Source organism: Salmo salar, chromosome ssa20 (genome assembly GCF_905237065.1).
Source record: "Salmo salar chromosome ssa20, Ssal_v3.1, whole genome shotgun sequence".
Taxonomy (NCBI): Eukaryota; Metazoa; Chordata; class Actinopteri; order Salmoniformes; family Salmonidae; genus Salmo; species Salmo salar.
This window is the reverse complement of record NC_059461.1, coordinates 32,286,743-32,310,557: the sequence shown is the minus strand read 5'-3', so window position 1 is coordinate 32,310,557 and position 23,815 is coordinate 32,286,743. Positions and strand designations below refer to the sequence as shown.

At 46.3% G+C, this 23,815-nt stretch overlaps 2 pseudogenes; both read left to right on the top strand.

Moving 5' to 3' along the window:
* Positions 1-2,001: 2,001 nt before the first annotated feature.
* On the top strand, positions 2,002-6,696 carry LOC106572410 (uncharacterized; annotated as a pseudogene).
* A 1,729-nt stretch (positions 6,697-8,425) lies between these two features.
* The window catches only part of LOC106580478 (piwi-like protein 2), a 29,650-nt pseudogene continuing 14,260 nt past the window's right edge, over positions 8,426-23,815 (top strand).

Below are 23,815 nucleotides of genomic sequence, written 5' to 3'. Positions count from 1 at the left end.
CAAAATACATAACAATTATTTCAAGAATTATAGATACAGAACTCCTTTATGCAATCGCGGTGTCAGATTTTAAAATAGCTTTTCGGCGAAAGCACATTTTGCAATATTCTGAGTAGATAGCCCGGCCATCACGGCTAGCTAATTTGACACCCACCAAGTTTGGCCCTCACCAAACTCAGATTTACTCTAAGAAAAATTGTATTACCTTTGCTGTTCTTCGTCAGAATGCACTCCCAGGACTTCTACTTCAACAACAAATGATGTTTTGGTTCGAAATAATCCATAGTTATATCCAAATAGCTCCGTTTTGTTCGTGCGTTCAGGTCAGTATCCGAAGGGTGACGCGCGAGCGCATTTCGTGACAAAAAAATGCAAAATATTCCATTACCGTACTTAGAAGCATGTCAAACGCTGTTTAAAATAAATTTTTATGCGATTTTTCTCGTAAAATAGCAATAATATTCCAACCAGGCGACGTTGTATTCATTCAAAGAGAGAAAGAAAAACATGGAGAATTCACATGAACGCGCATCTCCAGTGTCACTGTTCTCTGCCTGACCACTCACAAAATCTCCTGCTGTTTTTCGCCCAGAGACTGGAGAGACGTCATTGCACTTTCTGGCGCCTTCTGAGAGCCAATGGAAGCCTTAGAAAATGTCACGTTACAGCAGAGATGCTGTATATTCGATAGAGATGCCGCAGAAGGAGAACAAATTGTCAGACAGGGCTTCTCCTTTATGGAATCTTCTCAGGTTTTGGCCTGCTATATGAGTTATGTTATACTCACAGACACCATTCAAACAGTTTTAGAAACTTTAGAGTGTTTTCTATCCAAATCTACTAATTATATGCATATTCTCGTTTCTGGGCAAGAGTAGTAACCAGTTTAAATCAGGTACGTTTTTTTATCCGGCCGTGCAAATACTGCCCCCTAGCCCCAACAGGTTTTAACGGGGTTACTACTGTAGATCTATCTCTAGGACTACTCACTACCACATTGATGCCGTGGCCCGGCCCAGCTGGGATGCAGCTGGCTTAAAAGGAAAACAGCAGGGTGACTTTGCAGCAGCCAAAAATGTGTGTGAGTAAACATAGTGCAAGCAGTTGACATTTTATGTTCAATTGTATCGACACATCAAACAAACCTCTCAGTCTCTTGTGTACAGCTGTAACTCAAAATGTAATCCAAACAGGCCCACCCATCTCCCACTCAGGTTATACAGTATGTGCTGCTGATTTTGGTGATATGCGTTCCTGTTTTCATCCAGCAGCATGCATTGTAGTGATGTCAAGTCACAAGACAAAATGCTTTTTCTTGACAGGTTCCCATGCTGAACTTATACAGGGTTTAATCATTCAGATAAATAAATATAAAGGTTTACTAGCTACAGTATAACCTTCCATGTAAAATGCAATGCAAGGTCCGAATGATAAGTATCGATACAAGCAAAACAGCTGTCTTCCTACGGTATTGTCAGTGTCAGTTGTGGAGGTGAGGATAGAGTCAAGCACAGGACACAGAACTGAGTAAAATAACGTACTGTAACGACCCGGTATTGTGTTCTGTGTTTGTGGGTGTGTTATGGTTCTCATGGCTACTAGCAGGGGTTAAATATGTCAGGACAGAGGGAAAGGTTGGGGGGGTATGATGGGTAATCCCGCGGGATTTGGAAATGCATAAATAGGGATTACTGTCTCATCTTCTCTCACTTTCTGTTCGGGGCCTTGCTCTGTTCCTATGGGAGTAACCCTTAATTAGACTTGGTATAATTGTGTACATTCGGCATTTAGCGGCGTGGGCTGTGGCCTGAACAATAGCCCAGTTTAGGAATAAACCTGTGTTCTGACCTGCACACCTAGAGTCCGTCACTTTTTCCTTTATGACCCAGCAGGGTCATTACATTGGCGTCAGAAGTGCTATCGAACTACGGGATCAAGACTGGGCGAGTTAGCTGTTCAGTATAGGCCGGGTTAGCTTTAGCGTGACTCGCATCTACGGTCATGATGCTTGGGGCGAGGCGGAAAATTAAGGAAGAGTCGGACAATGTGTCCGTTGTGGGCTCGGGGGTACCCGGTCGGGAGGGTCGGGCGGCGACTGCCGTAGAAGAGCTGGAGGGCCACATGGCGGGAGTTAAATTGTCAGTCAGAAAGATGGCAGAACTGGCGGGTTTTCCTTCACACCGCTCGAGAGCAGACGTCACGGCGACGGGGATATCAACGTCACCGGGTGCGGAAATGGCGGGGCCTGCTTATGTAAACAGAGATGGCAGCGGCCTATTGCCATTAGCCACGGTAGCGGCTAAACTACCAAAGTTCAATGGACAAGGTAAATGGGAAGTTTTTTTCACTCAATTCGAGTTGTTGGCTAGAGCCGGGAGGTGGTCTGACGAGACGAAAGCGTTACAGCTTGCCCTGAGCCTGACAGAGGAGGGGTCGGAATGCCTGTTAACGCTAGCCCCGGACGAGAGGGGCGACTACGGTGCGCTAGTGGAGGCATTGGGGGGCCGTTTCGGCAGCGACGCGCAGCCCAACATGCTGCGGATTGAACTGAGTAACAAAAAGAGACTTCAGGGGGAATCATTAAAGGCGTTGGCAAGTGGTATTCTGAGCCTGACCAGGCGGGCTTATGCAACTATGCCGATTGGGGTGCAAGACGAGCTGGCACGGGACAGTTTTATTAGAGCGCTCTCTTCCACCGAACTGGGTAAGCATGTTCAGATGGCGGACCCACCATCTCTGCGGGCTGCAGTGGAGATAGCCAGGAAGAGGGAGCTGATCTGGGGTGAGGGAGTGAGAGTGGATGTCGCCAGTCAACCAGAGGTGAGAGCAGTGGTGGCTGGGGTGCCAGGGGTCACGAAACCAGAGTGGGTCGACGAGTTGGGCGGGCTAGTCAAGACTGCTTCGCTTGTCATGGAGAGGGGCTCCAGGCAGCGTCGCAGTGTCAGCTCAACTCCTATTGTCTGCTGGGGTTGTGGCCAGCCTGGCCACATTCAGCGGGAGTGTGGCAGATTCCCCCGTCACCAGGGAAACAACGGCGGGTTCTCGCACAGGGGGCAGCGCGGACCCACCCCACCGCCCCCGAACCCACTGTAAGCAAAAGAGGTACCCAGCAGCGCAGACAAGAGGGTGGGGACCTGCTCCCCCAGGGTGTAGCTGCCGCCGTGTTTCCTAGTCCGGTAGTTGTGGTGGGACGTACCACCGTTGGGGACTTCTGCAATGTCATCGTCAAGGTAGAGGGGGTGGAATGTTTGGCCCTGGTCGACACAGGCTCTACAGTAACCCTGGTGAGACCAGACATACTACCTGTTGGGGTGCGGGTGGAGCCGACCCTTGTCCAGCTACGGACTGTCACGGGGGAGCTAGCCCCCATGTTAGGGAAGTGTCAGCTATCTGTGACTGTGGGGGGGAGAACTGTGGGGTGTCTGGCGTGGGTAGCAGCGGTGCAGGACCCCTGTATACTGGGAATGGACTTTTTGAAAAACTGTGGGGCTCAGTTGGACTTAGCGTCGGGCACTTTGAGGCTGTCGGGGGGGCCCACAGTGGGAATGTCACCTTTGGGAGAGCCAGCAGGGGGCAGGGCTGTCCCTCCGTCTTCCTCCAAGCTTGCAGAAACTCCACCGGTCATCCCGGCTGCTCCCTTGGTCGTTGTGCCATTCCAGCAGCTGTCTCCGGCGGCGACGGCCTTCACTCCCCATCATGGTGCAAGCACAGGCAGCTCAGTAGCCCAAAACACACTGGCTCCTTCACCCCATCAGCCCGACGGGGGGAAGGAGGAAGCTATCGACGCCGTCGAGGCTGTGTGGCTGAAGAACTGTCAGGGTCTGGATGAGAGACAACAGAGACAGTTAAAGCAGCTGCTGTTGGACTTTAAAGATAGCTTCGCTTGGGGGGAAGATGAGGTAGGACAAACGCACCTAGTTCAGCACGAAATAGACACTGGGGACGCCTGACCCATTAAAATTCGGCCCCGTCGTATTCCCCTTGCCAGGAGGGAAGCAGCAGCCACAGCTATTGTTGACATGTTGTGGGCTGATTTCATTGAGCCATCAGATAGCCCATGGTCCGCGCCGGTCGTCATGGTGCCTAAGAAAGGGGGTAAACTTAGGTTTTGTGTTGACTACAGGGGCCTAAATTCTGTCACCACTAAAGACTCTTATCCCCTACCGAGGATTGATGAGTCGCTAGACCACGTGAGAGGGTCCTCGTGGTTCTCCTCCCTTGATCTGCGCAGTGGCTACTGGCAGGTGCCCCTCTTGCCAGGGGCACGTGAAAAAACGGCCTTCTCCACAGATAGGGGCCATTGGCAGTTCAAGGTGCTGTGCTTCGGGCTCTGTAATGCTCCTGCCACCTTTGAGAGGCTCATCGACAGAGTGCTGGCGGGGGTTCCGAGAGACGAGTGTGTTGTGTACCTAGACGACATATTGGTGCACGGCACATCGTTTGAGGGGGCACTGGGGGCACTTAGGCGAGTGTTGGAGAGGATCTCGGGGGCGGGGCTAAAATTACATCCGGGAAAGTGCCATTTCATGCAAAGGGAGGTGGCGTTCCTGGGGCATCAGCTGGGTGGTGAGGGCATCAGCACGATGCCAGACAAAGTAGAGGCTGTGAGGGGGGTGGCCAGTTCCAGGGGGAAAAAAGAGGTTAAGAGCTTCCTGGGGCTGGCATCCTACTATCGTAGGTTTGTGAAGGGGTTTACGGGGGTAGCGGCTCCTTTGAACCACCTTCTCAAGGAGGACACTGTTTTTCAGTGGACCGAAGAGCACCAGCGGGCGTTTGAGGCTCTCAAACGTGCCCTGATGGAGGCCCCTGTCCTGGCCTCACCAGACCCAAACCGTCCGTTCATCCTGGACACCGACGCAAGCAATGAGGGTTTGGGGGCTGTGCTGGCTCAGCGTGGTCCTGATGGGGAACACGTAATAGCTTATTACAGCAGGACTTTTGATAAGGCTGAGAAACGCTACTGCGTGACAAGGAGAGAGCTTTTGGCTGTCGTGGCAGCAGTACGCCATTTCAAGTACTACCTGGGGGGGCCTGCCGTTTGTGGTCCGGACGGATCACTCCGCCCTGCAGTGGCTTCTCTCCTTCAAGGAGCCAGAGGGTCAGATTGCCCGCTGGCTGGAGGAGCTACAACCCTACGACTTCCAGGTGGAGCACAGAGCCGGCCTTCGCCACAGCAATGCAGACGCCTTGTCCCGCCGCCCGTGTGCTGAGGATGGCTGTGGGTACTGCGCCAAACTGGTGGAGCGAGAGAGAGAACTGTGCAGGGAGGAGGGAGTCACCGCCACGGTGAGTCAGCTGAGTGTGACAGAGTGCCGAGGCTGTGGACGTTGGGGAGTGGAGGCGTCGCCAGGAGGAGGACGCAGAGCTGCGTCCTGTGCTGCGGTGGGTGGAAGAGAGAAGACGACCGCCGTGGGGGGAAGTAGCCCCTCTATCACCAGTCACCAAGGGACTGTGGGCTAAATTCACAGTCCTTAGAGTGGCTGAGGGAGTGCTCCAGAGGGGGTGGAAAAAGCCAGCGACTGGAGAAATTACGTGGCAGGTAGTGGTGCCCAAAAGGCTGCAGGGGAGCGTGTTACAGCAGCTTCATGGGGGAGTTGGCGCAGGGCATTTTGGGGTCTCCAAAACGTTAAAGCGCGTGCGTAAAGGCTTCTATTGGGCCAGGCACAGGAGGGATGTTGAGGACTTTTGTAGGCAGTGCGACGAGTGTGCTGCTAAAAAAGGACCTCCAGGTCAGTCACACGCCCTCCTACAACAATTCCCAGTAGGGGAGCCCATGGAGAGACTGGGAGTAGACATAGTGGGGCCGTTTCCAACCACAGACAGAGGTAACAGGTGGATTCTAACCGCTATGGACTACTTCACCAAGTGGCCCGGAGGCTTACGCTCTCCCAGACCAGGAGGCAGAGACAGTAGCTGATGCGTTGGTGGGGGGAATAATCAGTCGGTTTGGGGTGCCACAGTCTATTCACAGCGACCAGGGGAGAAACTTCGAGTCACGGGTGTTCTCAGAGTTGTGTAGACGGTTAGGCGCGGAGAAGACGCGCACTACTCCGCTTCACCCCCAGAGTGATGGGCTGGTGGAAAGATTTAACAGAACGTTAGCACAGCAGCTGGCCATCGTTACCTCAAAACACCAGAGAGATTGGGATACCCACTTACCGTTTATTCTTATGGCATGTAGGTCGGCTGTTCAAGAGTCGACTGCGTGCTCCAGCGCTACTAATGTTAGGTCGTGAGTTGCGCACCCCAGCCGAACTGACGTTTGGCCACCCTCCTGATAATGACGACGGGGTTTTGCCTGGCCCGAACTATGTGTGTCGTCTGCAGAACCGGTTAGAAGCGGCTCACACCTTCGCAAGAGAGCAACTCGAGAACGCAGGGGTGCGCCAAAAGCGCCACTACGACTCGCGCGCTAGGGGGAGGCACTTTGGAGCGGGAGAATGTGTGTGGCTTCACAACCCCACGCGCAAGAAGGGGCGGTGCCCAAAGCTGGACAGTGCATGGGTGGGGCCTTGTCTGGTGATAGAGAGAGTGGGGGAGGTGACGTACCGGGTGGAGGTCCCCCCACGGAGCAGGAAGGTGGTGGTCCACCGGGACCGATTGGCACCCTACAGAGGGAGGAAAACGGTAGGAAATGGGAGTGAGGTCTCTGATGTGAGCCCACGGGAACAGTCTAACGAGGAGACTCTAGCGTAACCTGAGCCTGGGATGGGGGCTGCTTCTTCGGAGGGCGCTGGAAATGACATTGGTGCAGATGAGTGTTCTGGAGGTTCACCGGTGAGAGCCACGGGGAGGCCCAAGAGACTGATGCGACCTCCGGGTCGTTTTAAGGATTTTGTTGTGTAACCCTAGGGGCTAGGGTTTAGAAAGGGGGGGGCTATGTAACGACCCGGTATTGTGTTCTGTGTTTGTGGGTGTGTTATGGTTCTCATGGCTACTAGCAGGGGTTAAATATGTCAGGACAGAGGGAAAGGTTGGGGGGGTATGATGGGTAATCCCGCGGGATTTGGAAATGCATAAATAGGGATTACTGTCTCATCTTCTCTCTCTTTCTGTTCGGGGCCTTGCTCTGTTCCTATGGGAGTAACCCTTAATTAGACTTGGTATAATTGTGTACGTTCGGCATTTAGCGGCGTGGGCTGTGGCCTGAACAATAGCCCAGTTTAGGAATAAACCTGTGTTCTGACCTGCACACCTAGAGTCCGTCACTTTTTCCTTTATGACCCAGCAGGGTCATTACAGTACTTTACTCTCGAAGAAACTCATAAGTCAAAATCCACGCAGGGATAAATAATCCTGACACAAAACACGATGACAAGCAAACAATCACGCACAAAACATAATGAGAACCAGAGGGTTAAATAGGGAAAATAATCATAACGATATGGGAAACAGTTGTGAACAATCAAGACATAACAAATGGAAAAAGAAACGTGGATCGGTGGTAGCTAGAAAGCCGTGACGATGACCGCCGAACGAACAAGGAGAGGCACCAACTTCGGCCGAAGTCGTGACAGGTATCAACAATGGACATGCTTAGGATTGACGATGGTGTCTTCTATTACATCATGTCAGATATTATAAAATAGATTGCTAACTTTTAAAAAGCGTAATTTGTGAAAATGTATGCTGTCGTAAAATATTACAATTGTAAATATTTTATTGAATATTATTTTCCCGATTGACAGCTATCGTGAACCAATGCACTTTTGACACATTTGTTCGATTTACCAGGGTGTTTCCAGACATTCCGTAATTTTGGCTACAGTTGTCAAGTGGCAGACAGGTCGGTACACATTTTGAGATGCGAGTCCTGTAAATACAGCAAAAGTTGATGAAAATAAGGTTTGGCGTTCTGTTTGAATTGTAAAGAACGTATCACGCAACGAAATAGCGACGCATGCTGAAATATGATTGTCTCTCGCGTTACCTTTTCCACCGGTGTATGTTTTTGCAAGAAAAAGCAGTCACGCTTGCTGCTAGCATTCATTAGCTGTTGTTAAAACACTAGAAATTGCAATATTGATGTTGGTATAACATGTCTGAGTAGTTTACGTTACTAGTCTAATGAATGTTAGAGAGGAAAAACACATGCAACTAGTTAGCCGGCTAACTTTCCCCGACTGGCAGCAACCGGTTGCTTTCTCGGGCGTGGATATTGCAAATTTTACCCTGACATGAATTGGCTTGGCGGCTGAGCCTTGCTGAGTGAACTCAAGTGTTGAGCAAACCCAGCAAGTCGCCTCCTGTCTTTTGCCCCGTCATAATACATTTTCCATACGTGTTTTGATACTAGCAAAGTAGGTATTTTCATTATGAGAAAATACATGTGCATATTGCCATCTGGAGCATTCTCAGGGTTTAGCAAGTTTCCATATGTCCTTTTGCATCTCACAAGCATTGAATGTGAGAGAAGCTAGTTGGAATGGATCCAAACAAGCCTAGTTCCCAAGCCTCCCACATGACTTGCCTGCAGCAGCAGGAGGGAGGACTTCTGTCAGATAAGCCAGCAACAGGAAGAGCCAGGGGTTTCATCAACCCTGGTGATTCACTGCTAATGCAGTATGGGAGAGGAGTGCCCTTCCCAGCGAGCGAGCTCTCCATTGCCTTCGCCAGGGGGATACTCATGCCCACATCAGAAGATGGTGGGCTTGGCCGCACAAGAGGGCTGCTTCTTTCGTCAGCTGAGTCGGTGGTAGGGGTGGCAAGAGGGGTTTGGAGCCTCACTGGTCAAGGTCCTCCAGGTCAGCCGATCACACAAGTCTGGCCTGAAGTAGAAGTAGTAATCAAGCAGGGTTGTGTTACTTAGGGTTTGTAAAGTCTTTCTCCTAACTCCAAATCAGACTAGGGTTCAAGGTGGTTTGCGCTTATGGGACTATTCAGTTAGTTCCATTGCACTCATTGCAAGCTCAATCAAGGACAGATGACACACTTACATTTAGCAGACGCTCTTATCCAGAGCAATTTAGGGTTAAGTGCTTTGCTCAAGGGCACACCAACATTTTTCACCTAGTCCATTCGGGAATTGTTCAAATACCATTTGAGCCCAGGTTTGGCTCTCGCATAGCTCTTGTAACGATATTGTAATTGGCAGGTGGACATGCCCATCCAAGGCCAGGGGTCGTCTCTGGTGTCCATGTTCAGAGGCATTGGAATCGAACCCTCAAAGACCTCCTGGGGTAGGGGAGCTCCGCCAGTGGGTGAGTTATAATGACTTTATGAAAGACTAGGTTTATGTCCCTAATGGCACCCCATTCCCAATGTAGTACACTACTTCTGATCAGGGCCCAAAAGTAGTGCCCTACATAGCTAATAGGGTGCCATTTGGGACACTTGGCTAGAGATCAAATCAAATGTATTTCTAAAGCCCTTCTTACATCAGCTGATATCTCAAAGTGCTGTACAGAAACCCAGCCTAAAACCCCAAACAGCAAGCAATGCAGGTGTAGAAGCACGGTGGCCAGGAAAAACTCCCTAGAAAGGCCAAAACCTAGGAAGAAACCAAGAGAGGAACCAGGCTATGAGAGGTGGCCAGTCATCTTCTGGCTGTGCCGGGTGGAGATTATAACAGCACATGGCCTAGATGTTCAAATGTTCATAAATGACCAGCATGGTCAAATAATAATAATCATAGTAGTTGTCGAGGGTGCAACAAGTCAGCAACTCAAGAGTAAGTGTCAGTTGGCTTTTTCATAGCCGATCTTTGAGAGTATCTCTACCGCTCCTGCTGTCTCTAGAGAGTTGAAAACAGCAGGTCTGGGACAGGTAGCACGTCCGGTGAACAGGTCAGGGTTCCATAGCCGCAGGCAGAACAGTTGAAACTGGAGCAGCAGCATGGCCAGGTGGACTGGGAGCAAGGAGTCATCATGCCAGGTAGTCCTGAGGCATGGTCCTAGGGCTCAGGTCCTCCGAGAGAGAAAGAGAGAATTAGAAGAGAGCATATTTAAATTCACACAGGACACCGGATAAGACAAGAGAAATACTCCAGATGTAACAGACTGACCCTAGCCCCCCGACACAAACTACTGCAGCATAAATACTGGAGGCTGAGACAGGAAGGGTCAGGAGACACTGTGGCCCCATCCGATGAAATCCCCGGACAGGGCCAAACAGGCATGATATAACCCCACCCACTTTGCCAGAGATGAAGGCATACAGGATCAAACTAACTGGGAAGATCATGTTTTCCACTGAGTTTGAGTTCAAATTAGTGCTGAATGATTAACCAAAATGTTGGCTATTTTTTTGTTTTTTAAACAACTAATTGACCTACATCAGTTCAATTATTTGAATTCCATTTCGTTCAGTTTTTTTCTGTGGAGCTCAATGCCTGCAATTTCAGAGCCAGCTTGAACTGTGTGATGTAGTAGGGAGTTGTAGTTTCCAACAGACCAATATACTACATAATTTAGTGCATAAAATGAGTTAATTAACTACAATGACCATAATCCATTGCACATTTACTTGTCCGGTCTGTGTTTCTTTAACACCTGCTACAGAAGAGACAAGAATGCATGATTGTGAGGGGAAATAGAGCAGCTGTTGTTTCTCTACCTGAAAATACATGATCAAAGTGATTGATAATTGGTATTCAGCAGTCAAAGAAGTATGCCTTATTTACTTTGAAGAACTACAAAAGAGTTACAGCATAGGCAGCAACTCTATTGAGATGACTTGGAATTAAATAATAGTCATCAAATAAAGCCAATGTAATATACACAACTGAAATATTTTTGTAAAGTTTTTGTGAATAAATTATGGTTAATAAGTGATAAGCAGTAATGGGCAGTCATTACCATTATGGGGATTTTATTCATGGTTTTATTCTGTGTTAGAGCATCAACACAAATAATCAAAACCAAAATTGAAAACTTGTATTTTTTAATAATCAAAACCGAACCGACCTCCAAAATCCATTAATCGCTCAGCGGTAGTTAAAATGACTAGGGTTAAGAATAATGGTTGGCCGTTACTTTGGAAAAAAGTCAGAATATTAGAAATCTGTCAAATATTGATGCGCTAAAGTTATGCCATCTTCTGTACGCAATAAATAGAAGTACTGAACACTCCTCTAAAAATGTAACATAGTCAAATCATAATTAGAGCTTTAAAAGATTTAGGAAACTGGTACGCTTGGTTGATTTCCTTATGTATGAAATGAGGCCCCAGGAATTAGGATAGGGATGAATCCCCTGGTGTTTCTCTGGTGTTCTTTTTGGCACAGAAAGGGGTGCTGTCGGAGATTTTGGAGCAGAGCTAAAACCACAGACAACCCCTACTGGAGCAGTGGCAGTCGCTGGCCTGGGGAGAGACGGGTTCCCTGAGGACATGATAGGCCGAGGCAGCAGGCAGGAAGGAGAATGACGTGGTAAACTCAAACCATTCTATTTAGCCTGGGGCAAAAGGTATTTTGGGGCCTGGCAGTAATGCTTCTAGAATTCATAATTCATGCTGTGTATATACAGGAATCCCACTCGCATATCCTTATCATAATATGCCCATCTCCTTATTAATTCATTATCCATTGTCTATGTGAAGTTAAATCAGACTTCCCACTCTTCAGTGTGTATGTGACTTGACTTTTTCCGCATTTTGTTACGTTACACACAGCCTTATTCTAAAATGGATTCAATTGTTTTTTTCCCCTTCATCAATCTACAGACAATACCCCGTAATGACAAAGCAAAAACAGTTTTTGTTTTTTGCAAAAAAAGTGAAATCACATTTACATAAGTATTCAGACCCTTTACTCAGTACTTTGTTGAAGTGGCTTTGGCAGCGATTAGTCTCAAGTCTTGGGTAAGACGCAACAAGCTTGGCACACCTGTATTTGGGGAGTTTCTCCTATTCTTCTCTGCAGATCCCCTCATGCTCTGTCAGGTTTGTTACGTTTTGTTACATTAAAGCCATATTCTAAAATTGATTAAATAAAATCCTCATCAATCTACACACATTTTTGCAGATTTATACATAAACAAAAAAAAAGTATTTATGTAAGTATTCAGACCCTTTGCTATGGCACTTGAAATTTATCTCAGGTGCATCCTGTTTCCACTGATCATCCTTGAGATGTTTCTCTACAATTTGATTGGAGTCCACCTATGGTAAATTCAATTGATTGGACATGATTTGGAAAGGCACACACCTGTCTATATGAAGGTACCACAGTTGACAGTGCATGTCAGAGCAAAAACCAAGCCATCAGGTCGAAGGAATTGTCCGTAGAGCTCCGAGATAGGATTTTGTCAAGGCACAGATCTAGGGAAGATTTCAGCAACATTGAATGTCCCCAAGAACACAGTGGCCTCTATCATTCTTAAATGGTAGAAGTTTGTAACCACAAACTCTTCCTAGAGCTGGCCGATGGTCACACTTGACAGAGCTCCATAGTTCCTCTGTGGAGATGGGAGAACCTTCCAGAAGGACAACCATCTCTGCCAGATGGAAGCCACTCCTCGGTAAAAGGCACATGACAGTCTGCTTGGAGTTTGCCAAAAGGCACCTAAAGGACTCTGACCATGAGAAACAAGATTCTCTGGTCTGATGAAACCAAGATTGAACTCTTTGGTCTGAATGCCAAGCAACAAATCTGGAGAGAACCTGGCATCATCCCTACGGTGAAGCATGGTGGTGGCAGCATCATGCTGTGGGGATGTTTTTCAGCGGCAGCGAAAGGGAGACTAGCCAGGATCAAAAGATGAACGGAGCAAAGTACAGAGATCCTTGATGAAAATCTGCTCCAGAGTGCTCAGGACCTCAGACTGGGGCGACAGTTCACCTTCCAACAGAACAACGACCCTAAGCACACAGCCAAGACAACGCAGGAGTGGCTTCGAGACAAGTCTCTGAATGTTCTTGAGTGGCCCAGCCAGAGCCCGGACTTGAACCCTATCAAACAGCTCTGGAGAGACCTGAAAATAGCTGTATAGTGACGCTCCCTATCCAACCTGACAGAGCTTGAGAGGATCTGCAGAGAAAAATGGGAGAAACTCCCCAAATACAGGTGTGCCAAGTTTGTAGTGTCATACCCAATAAGACTCGAGGCTGTAATCGCTGCAAAAGGTGCTTCAACAAAGCACTGAGTAAAGGATCTGAATACTTATCACATTTACATACGTTTTTTGTTTTTGGCTTGTCATCATGGGGTATTATGTGTAGATTGAGGGAATTTTTTTTTAATCAATTTTAAAATAAGGCTGTAACGTAACAAAACGTGGAAAAAGTAATGAGCTGTGTTCGAATACTCTTACTAACCACACTAACCATAGTATTTGCGACATAAATTATGTAGTATGCTTATTGGTCATAGTATGGATAGAGTTAGTATGCCAAAACTTCTGATGTAGTACTAAATTTGTCAAAATACGAGGTATACAAGCAGTGGACACTATTTAAATGGTTTTAGGGACCATAATACAATTTTTGGGGCGTGGCTTCACAACTTTTTCAGATTTCAAGAAAATGGCGGAAAATATGCAGCCAAAGTCCGAGAGCGGAGACAATTTCATAGCTTTTACTAATTATGACAAATGTTAAGAAAATGGTGAGCAATGTAATAAAGTAATGACTTTTCAAATAAGTTACTTTGGCTGACAATTTGTTAGCTACGTTGCCCTTACGAACCGCAGCACAACATTACAGCAGTATGTACTAAGGGTGCGTTCGTAAATTCGCTCTGGCTATCTACTCTGATTTCAGAGCACTCTCGTCTGTGTGCCAGAGCGCAGAATAACTGATGAATTTACGAACGCTCAACACCCGTTGAATATGGCCGGAGTTGGTAAACGTTGGCAAAAAAGCGTAATTAAATTGTTGCCAGCAGCACAGATACAGTCACCAATGCTCTGGATAACATGAAAACAGCCTAACCAGCTCTGCAAGGGCGAGTAAAATGGTCAGAGTGAGGTGTTCTCTCATTTGTATCTGAAAGTAGCTAGCCAACGTTAGCCAGTTAGCTTGGGTGCTTCACTGCTGTTGTGAGGTCAAAACGCTCGGATCAACCTTACTCATTTACATTTACGTCATTTAACAGACGCTCTTATCCAGAGCGACTTACAAATTGGTGCATTCACCATATGATATCCAGTGGAACAACCACTTTACAATAGTACATCTATATATTTTTTTGGGGGGGAGGGTAGGGGGGGAGGGTTAGAAGGATTACTTAATCCTATCCCAGGTATTCCTTAAAGAGGTGGGGTTTCAGGTGTCTCCAAAAGGTGGTGATTGACTCCGCTGTCCTGGCGTCGTGAGGGAGCTTGTTCCACCATTGGGGTGCCAGAGCAGTGAACAGTTTTGACTGGGCTGAGCGGGAACTGTGCTTCCGCAGAGGTAGGGAGGCGAGCAGGCCAGAGGTGGATGAACGCAGTACCCTTCTTTGGGTGTAGGGACTGATCAGAGCCTGAAGGTACAGCTCCGTAGGCAAGCACCATGGTCTTGTAGCAGATGCGAGCTTCAACTGGAAGCCAGTGGAGTGTGCGGAGGAGCGGGGTGACGTGTGAGAACTTGGGAAGGTTGACCACCAGACGGGCTGCGGCGTTCTGGATGAGTTGTAGGGGTTTAATGGCACAGGCAGGGGGCCCCGCCAACAGTGAGTTGCAGTAATCCAGATGGGAGATGACAAGTGCCTGGATTAGGACCTGCACCGCTTCCGTGTGAGGCAGGGTCGTACTCTGCGAATGTTGTAGAGCATGTACCTACAGGATCGGATCACCACCTTGATGTTAGCGGAGAATGACAGGGTGTTGTCCAGGGTCACGCCAAGGCTCTTAGCACTCTGGGAGGAGGACACAATGGAGTTGTCAACCGTGATGGCGAGATCATGGAACGGGCAGTCCTTCCTCGGGAGGAAGAGCAGCTCCGTCTTGCCGAGGTTCAGCTTGAGGTGGTGATCCGTCATCCACACTGATATGTCTGCCAGACATGCAGAGATGCGATTCGCCACCTGGTTATCAGAAGGGGGAAAGGAGAAGATTAATTGTGTGTCGTCTGCGTAGCAATGATAGGAAAGACCATGTGAGGATATGACAGAGCCAAGTGACTTGGTGTATAGCGAGAATAGGAGAGGGCCTAGAACTGAGCCCTGGGGGACACCAGTGGTGAGAGCACGTGGTGTGGAGACGGATTCTCGCCACGCCACCTGGTAGGAGCGACCTGTCAGGTAGGACGCAATCCAAGAGTGAGCCGCGCCGGATATGCCCAACTCGGAGAGGGTGGAGAGGAGGATCTGATGGTTCACAGTATCAAAGGCAGCAGATAGGTCTAGAAGGATGAGAGCAGAGGAGAGAGAGTTAGCTTTAGCAGTGCGGAGAGCCTCCGTGACAGAGAAGAGCAGTCTCAGTTGAATGACCAGTCTTGAAACCTGACTGATTTGGATCAAGAAGGTCATTCTGAGAGAGATAGCAAGAGAGCTGGCCAAGGACGGCACGCTCAAGAGTTTGAGAGAAAAGAAAGAAGGGATACTGGTCTGTAGTTGTTGACATCGGAGGGATCGAGTGTAGGTATTTTGAGAAGGGGTGCAACTCTCGCTCTCTTGAATATGGAAGGGACGTAGCCAGCGGTCAAGGATGAGTTGATGAGCGAGGTGAGGTAAGGGAGAAGGTCTCCGGAAATGGTCTGGAGAAGAGAGGAGGGGATAGGGTCAAGCGGGCAGGTTGTTGGGCGGCCGGCCATCACAAGTCGCAAGATTTCATCTGGAGAGAGAGGGGAGAAAGAGGTCAAAGCATAGGGTAGGGCAATGTGAGCAGGACCAGTGTGTCAAACAAGGATCGGATGTCGTCAACCTTCTTTCAAAATGGTTGACAAAGTAATCTGCAGAGAGGGGGGAGGAGGGGGAGGAGGATTCAGGAGGGAGGAGAAGGTGACAAAGAGCTTCCTAGGGTTAGAGGCAGATGCTTGGAATTTAGAGTGGTAGAAAGTGGCTTTAGCAGCAGAAACGGAGGAAGAAAATGTGGAGAGGAGGGAGTGAAAAGATGCCAGGTCCGCAGGGAGGCTAGTTTTCCTCCATTTCCGCTCGGCTGCCCGGAGCCCTGTTCTGTGAGCTCGCAATGAGTCGTCAAGCCACGGAGCAGGAGGGGAGGACCGAGCCGGCCGGGAGGATAGGGGACATAGAGAGTCAAAGGATGCAGAAAGGGAGGAGAGGAGGGTTGAGGAAGCAGAATCAGGAGATTGGTTGGAGAAGGATTGAGCAGAGGGAAGAGATGATAGGATGGAAGAGGAGAGAGTAGCAGGAGAGAGAGAGCGAAGGTTGCGACGGCGCAAAACCATCTGAGTAGGGGCAGAGTGAGTAGTTTTGGAGAGGGAAAAGGATACAAGGTAGTGGTCGGAGACTTGGAGGGGAGTTGCAGTGAGATTAGTAGAAGAACAGCATCTAGTAAAGATGAGGTCAAGCGTATTGCCTGCCTTGTGAGTTGGGGGGTTGGTGAGAGGGTGACGTCAAGATAGGAGAGGAGTGGAAAGAAGCCGGCAGAGAGCGATGAGTCAAAGGTAGAAAGTAGGGAGGTTAAAGACCGGCCAGAGCGTCCAGTGTGCGCTCTGAATGCTCCGAGAGTGAAACGCTCTGAATTTACGAATGGACAATCTGACAACGCTCTGAATTTACGAACGCCCAGAGCGCACTCCAGATGGAATTTACGAACACACTCGAAGTCGTAAAATGTCTAGCTAGTAACTTCTTATGCTAAATAGCTAGCAAGAGGTTGCATAGCAAAAGCATCAACTTCCGGTAGACAGGCGAAGTGCTAGTACGCTCATCTGAAAGGATACCGTTAGTTTACAGTATACTAAAATGAACAAATAGTATGTAAACCCAGCAAAAAAAGAAACGTCAGTTTCAGGACCCTGTCTTTCAAAGATAATGCTTAAAAATCCAAATAAATTCACAGATCTTCATTGTAAAGGATTTTAAACACTGTTTCCCATGCTTGTTCAATGAACCATAAACAGTTAAGGAACATGGAACGGTCGTTAAGACAGTAACAGCTTACAGCCAGTAGGCAATTAAGGTCACAGTTATGAAAACTTAGGACGCTAAAGAGGCCTTTCTACTGACTCTGAAAAACACAAACCTACCGTCGCTGGACCAGACAGGACTGGCAAAAAGTGCTCTTCACTGACGAGTCGCGGTTTTGTCTTGTTGAAATCGACATTTTGAACATTGAGATATTAAATAAATGATAGAGAAGAAGCATAGAATATTAAGGAGTGAAAGAGACTGGGTCTCTGTAGAAAGACAGATAGCTGTGGAATGCGTTGGGGGATGGGAGCAGAGCAACGTGTTGAGACAGATGGACATCTGTGGATTAGATGTAGTGGTTGAGGTCAGGAGGGGAGGACAGATTCCCTTAAGGGAGTAATAAGGGTTTGGTATCCTGTTACCCTCTTTCTGTTGAACCGTAAGGATTGGAGAGAAGGCTTGTCTTAAGTAGGATGTATATAACTGTGATGGAGAGAAATGTTTTGGTGTCTGAATACAGCTGTACAGAACCTTTGGGAAGAATTAAACTTGGTTAAAGGAAGGTTCTCTAGTGTCCGTGGGTTATTTACTCTGAAAAATAATAACCTAACAGTCTCACCAGGGGTGATGGTCAGGTTTGCGTTTATCGTCGAAGGAATGAGCGTTACACCGAGGCCTGTACTCTGGAGCGGGATTGATTTGGAGGTGGAGGGTCCGTCATGGTCTGGGTGGTGTGTCACAGCATCATCAGACTGAGCTTGTCATTGCCGGCAATCTCAACGCTGTGCGTTATAGGGAAGACATCCTCCTCCCTCATGTGGTACCCTTCCTGCAGGCTCATCCTGACATGACCCTCCAGCATGACAATGCTACCAGCCATACTGCTCGTTCTGTGTGTGATTTCCTGCGAGACAGGAATGTCAGTGTTCTGCCATGGCCAGCAAAGAGCCCGGATCTCAATCCCATTGAGCACATCTGGGAATTGTTGGATCCGAGGGTGAGGGCTAGGGCCATTCCCCCAGAAATGTCTGGGAACTTGCAGGTGCCTTGGTGGAAGAGTGGGGTAACATCTCACAGCAAGAAGTGGCAAATCTGTTGCAGTCCATGAGAAAGAGATGCACTGCAGTACTTAATACAGCTGGTGGCCACACCAGATACTGACTGTTACTTTTGATTTTGACCCCCCCTTTGTTCAGGGACACATTCCATTTCTGTTAGTCACATGTCTGTGGAATTTTTTCAGTTTTTCTCAGTTGTTGAATCTTGTTGTGTTCATACAAATATTTACATGTTAAGTTTGCTGAAAATAAACGCTGTTGACAGTGAGGACTTTTCTTTTACTGAGTTTATTATACAGTATGTTAGTATGGGTATTCAAATACAGCTATGGTCTGAATACTTTCCGAATGCACTGTAAATAATGTATCAGGTAATGGATATGGTAGGAGTATATGGCCTTTTCTGTAGCCTACAGGCAAAAGATCATATGTATGACAATGTAATAAGACGGACACTTGTGCTACTGAAATTGTATATGGTTATATTACATTAGAACAATGCTGCAACACTAACAAAAATTATATTTTATAACAGATGTGCTTTCTCCCTCGTTGGATAGCGGTCGCTGTCCACGGCTCTGAAACACATCAGTGTGCTGTTGAATTGGCGCCTTTTCCTAGACAATGTTGCAATGTGCATAATGATGTTGAGAACAATGCCGCGGAGGCATTGAGAAAACAGGAGATGAGAAATCAGCTCTTATTAAGAAAAACTTAATTAGGTCTATAATCAATAGCCTAACTGTTAAATGTGCCTGGCATTATACATCATCAATACATCTACAGACATTAGACAGATCCTGCTTCAGTTGCCTGTCTGAGTGTTTGTTAGCCTACAGATTCCGTGAGCACCAAGCCTCACGCAATGACATATCAAGTAAACAATTTCACAAATTTGGCTCTTCTTAATCTTTGATTTTCTGTAATAGGCTTTACACGTTCTTTCTTAACAGCCTATCTGTTATTAGATATAATTTATTTAGTGTTTATACTGCTCCAAATTGTCTGGAATTATATTAATAATAATACAACATTTTCTTGATCTCCTTATTGCCTATATTTCAATACTTCTATAGGCTACTGTATCTATCATTCATTCGTTTATGTCATCACACAGCATAAGAGTCGTTCATGATTTGAAATGCAATCAATTTTAGTTTTAAAATAAAGCGAGCCTTGAATAATTAGCTTAAACAAATAAACCATTCGATTTCGGAAATTGCTTTCACAAAGGAATGTGACTGTTGTAATAAAGGCCTAACAAAAAAAGTTAGACTAGTAAGCTTATACTTTATTTAGTGTTGTTTACATTGTTCCAAACTTTCATAAAAAAGATATTGTAATCTATACCGCACCCGTTTGGCACTCATAATATACATGCAGCGCTTGCTCCTTACCTTTTCTTGATCTCCAGTATTTTCCACAACTAGTCACATTTATTCCACACATCTGACTTTCCCTTTGCCTCCTGAGCAACCTTTAACTATTCCCCCGTTTCAATTTTTTTTGTCATGTCATCTGGATCCATTTCGCTGTCATGCGTTACGTGTTCAGAGTTTGTTTATAACCAACTTATTGATGTGATTAAGATCTGATATAGGTCAGGCCCTATTCGGACAGGATTAGTTTTACTGGGGGTGTCAGGTAATGTAATTATGTGCACGACCACAAAACACCATCTGTAATTTTAGCCCCGTCCGAATCTGCCATGTCAGTAGTTTTTAAATGGCAGGAGAGTAACAATTCTAGCCAAAATAACCTACTGTTTTTTGGCCAACTTCAAGGTCCTCTGATAACACTAGTCCCGTGCGAATCAACATCCCTGTGTTTTGAGAGAAATGTCTGTGTTGACAGGTGTTGCTCGCTTTTTGCGCAAGAAAACAATAACTGATTCGATAAATTGAACTAAGTGCTGCGCATAAGTTATAAATGAATGGCCTACATGTTGCCTATCAACTTTTGCGGTGAATTCTTTTGTTTATATTTTTTGTGCGTATAAATTGAATATTGCCAAATGCACCAGTAATTTTTTGGGGGCCTATTTAATGCAATGTTTGCTGTTAATAGATCACAAAGCAGCAGCATACATCTGACCTAACGTTTGAAAATTATATGTTAACTTTCTCATCCATAGCCTTAAAATGCATCTCAAGTGCAATTGCACTGTTTAGCTCACATCTGAATGCTGGGGGGCATTCATAAAAATATCCTAATGACACTTCCTCAATTCAAATATAATGGCGACACAATAGGAAAGATGGTATGGTTTAGAAACTTGAGTTATCAGTGTGGCCCCATCACCTGGATATGTTGAAATACTGTATCTTCGCTCCTAGAATAAAAACCTTCATAACTGTCAATTTATTGGAAAAAATTACGTGGGTTTGGAAAAAACTAATTCTGTCCGAATCATTGTAATAATTACATAACCAACGTTCTCTAGTGATACTAGTCCCGTGTGAATAGGTCTTTGGTCACATGCATGCGATGCATATATGTCACGTAAAGAGAGCAAGGGTTGAGGGAATAGGGAATGTTTTTCCTAAACAAATTAGGAATTTCGGTATCAGAACTTTTCAGTCAGAAATGGCTGTAATTACATTGCAGCTCCAGCAACATGGACAGCGGGATAAACACTGTTCTCTGGTGGTCGCTGCAGCAGGGAGGAGAGAGAGACAACGGGTGCTAGTCACAGTCACTCAGTCTTTTTTTTTTTTTAACACAGCGCAGCAAGTCTGAGCCCAGCCTGGCACAATCAAATCAATTGCTGGTCAGACTCCTTCTAGTCATTTGTGTCTTAATTATTTAATCAAACTGTGTGCTTAAAGCATCAGATAAGCTCAGTGAATATAGTTGAGTTGTTTAAAACACATAGGATGTGTCAATATATTGAAAGAACAGACAACTTTTTTTGGTCGGACAACCCTACAAACACCATAGCCTAAAAACAGGACAGGTCAAAGTAGAATAGACAATATGGAATGGACTCTCAGGCTGCTCACAACTGCGGTACTAGAGTTTCACCCCATGGGCTAAATTGTCATGATCAGTGGTTTCAATTTTGTATCCGTACAAACGAGCTGATCATAGTGAAAGGAGAATACTTCTGCATTTCCTTCTGTGTAAACACATTGATTCTCATTGAACAAATAGGCTCAGAATAACTCCTGATCAAGTTGGATAGCTGATATTCAGAGCTTAAAGGGATACTTCAGGATTTTGTCAATGAAGCCCTTCATCTACCTCCCCAGAGTCAGATGAACTCGTGGATACCATTTTTATGTCTGCGTGTAGTTTGAAGGGAGTTGCTAGCATGCTAGGAGATACCATAGACTCCCAGTCATTGCGCTAACTCTAGTTAGCATTGGCTTGTGAAATGACCTAACTTCCTTCATACTGGATGCAGAGACATAAAATGTTTACCATTGCCAAAATCCCAAAGTATCCCTTTAACACTAGAACCGCCATAGGCCAACAGCCAGCCATTTGATTTTGTAAATGAATAAAAAAAGCAGCCAAAAAAAACCCCTGCTCCATCCCTGACATTTCCTAAATGTCTGCTCATTTGTCAGAATTTTAAAATCACAAACAGAAAAGTATTTAGTCTTTTTACCAGTTTCTTTTTTTTCACCCCCACACTTATTGCTAACTTAATCCGCCAAGACAATGTGCTGTAGGACATTGGTACCCAGCCAGGTGCTAATGCATTGCTCTCTCCTCACTGAATTAATGACACATGTATGATAATTCTGCACCTTACTTCACAGTTGAATTTAAATTAGGCCTAACAATGATAAGGAGGGTGAAAAGGTTGATTTTAATTTAGAAAGACAATAGTGTAATGAGTGTGTTATGCCTATTTACCAGCAGCAAATAATTTGACCGTATGCCTTGCGGGTTGATACTGTTGGGTTCTGAGAATATTGAATATACTTATTCATGTCACTGAGGGAGAGAGGGTATTGTATAACGTGTACATTGTCAGGATATGTTGTTGTTAGCCATCAGGGATCCTCTGGGAGAAGAGACAGTCTGGTACCAGTCACCATGATAGCCGTGAGTTGTGGAGGAGTGAGCACTTTGGGGCAGAGATCAGGTCAGATGATGTGAGGAAGAACAGATATCACTAAGGTTCTGTCTAGCAACAGAGATGCATTGGCTGTTCAGATGTGTAGGAGGAGACTCTGCATAGGAGAAAGGGTTAAATATCAGTGCCTGTGTGAATGTCGTTTTCTGTTCAGCTGTTCGATAATTTGGGAAGAATACATTTGGTTTGAGCTTTCATAGTGTCCGTTGAGTTCTTACTCTGATAATTAGAACCTAACAATACCCTTTTACGTTTTGAAAACATGCTGTGTGTTTCAGTAGGCCTTTAGAATAATGAAAACATATCCTTGACTCCAAGTTGATGAGCGGGAAACAATGCCAGTCAGCCTACACAGCCGGCCCATCGAAACTATACCTAAACTAATTTCACACATAAGAGTTTGTCAATGTAATCTTGTCTATAGGCTATCTGATGAATGACACTATTTGGCCTGTCAGTTGTCAAATTGAACATGAGAAGATGGGCGCATCTTGTAATTGACATGCAGGGAAAGGACCATCGCTTTATCAAATCCTCCTTGAGTCACATGTAGGTAAAACATTTTTGATTTCTAAATATGAGACTCGTGGAGCCTTACATGGGCAAAGGCAGAAATGTGACCATGGACAACTTCTTCACATCAATTCCCCTGGCAGACAAGTTGATTCCAATGAAGACTAGCCTGCTCAGAACAATGAACAGAGGCGGGAGCTGCCCCCCCTCTGCGCAAAACAACATACCAGCAATGCTGTACTCCACAACAGTGATGGAGAGTGGTAAGGCAACACTCACAGTGTACAAATGTTAAATAAGAGTGTTTGCATCCTCAGCAGCATGCATCCCACTGGATCTGGCATGTGAGCTTTGTGAGAACCACATGAACGCCAAGAAAGAAGCTGCAGGCCGCCAAGCACCACAGCTCCCACTCGGGACAAATAAGACACGATGTCAAGTCGGCAGGTGCACACAAAACAAGGCCCATGAAAAGTGTGCAGTGCAACCGATTTTGTTTGTGGGGCTCCATAGTCAGCTGTGTGCTGACTGGACCCGAAGCATAAAGAGAAGACGCAATTGATTAATGTGTAAAGGCATGGGTATATGGGCACAATACAGTGTCTGACCCAATCAACAAATTACTGTTTTAATATCTTGTCATTTAATATATTTCCATTAATATTTATTTATGCAATTGTAAAGGTACTTTCTTGAAGCACCTTTGGCAGCGATTACAGCCTTGAGTCTTCTTGGGTATGATGCTACAAGCTTGGCATACTGGTATTTGGGGAGATTCACCCATTCTTCTCTGCAGATCCTCTCAAGCTCGGTCAGGTTGGATGGGGAGCGTCGCTGCATAGCTATTTTCAGCTATATAAGGCTGTAACTATGGAAAAAGTCAGCAGGTTTGAATCCTTTCTGAATGCTGAAAGGCTAGGCGGTTCTATTGTTAAATAGCCAAATCCAGTAGTCACAGGCAGGAATCAGGACTAATAAAGCCAACGCAACTGCCTGTTTTACAAACAGTAGGCCTACCACATGAATGGGCATTCATACAATTTCATTGCAGGCTGACATTGTAGGTTATACCCCAGTGATCAATGACGTCTTATTTTATCCTGTCTGGACCGCCCCTCTTTTTAGTGTCGTCCAGACCGGTTGTAATTTTTGGGGGATGTAGTCTGGCCCGGCTTTGAACCAAATCATAAACACGTCTGATTG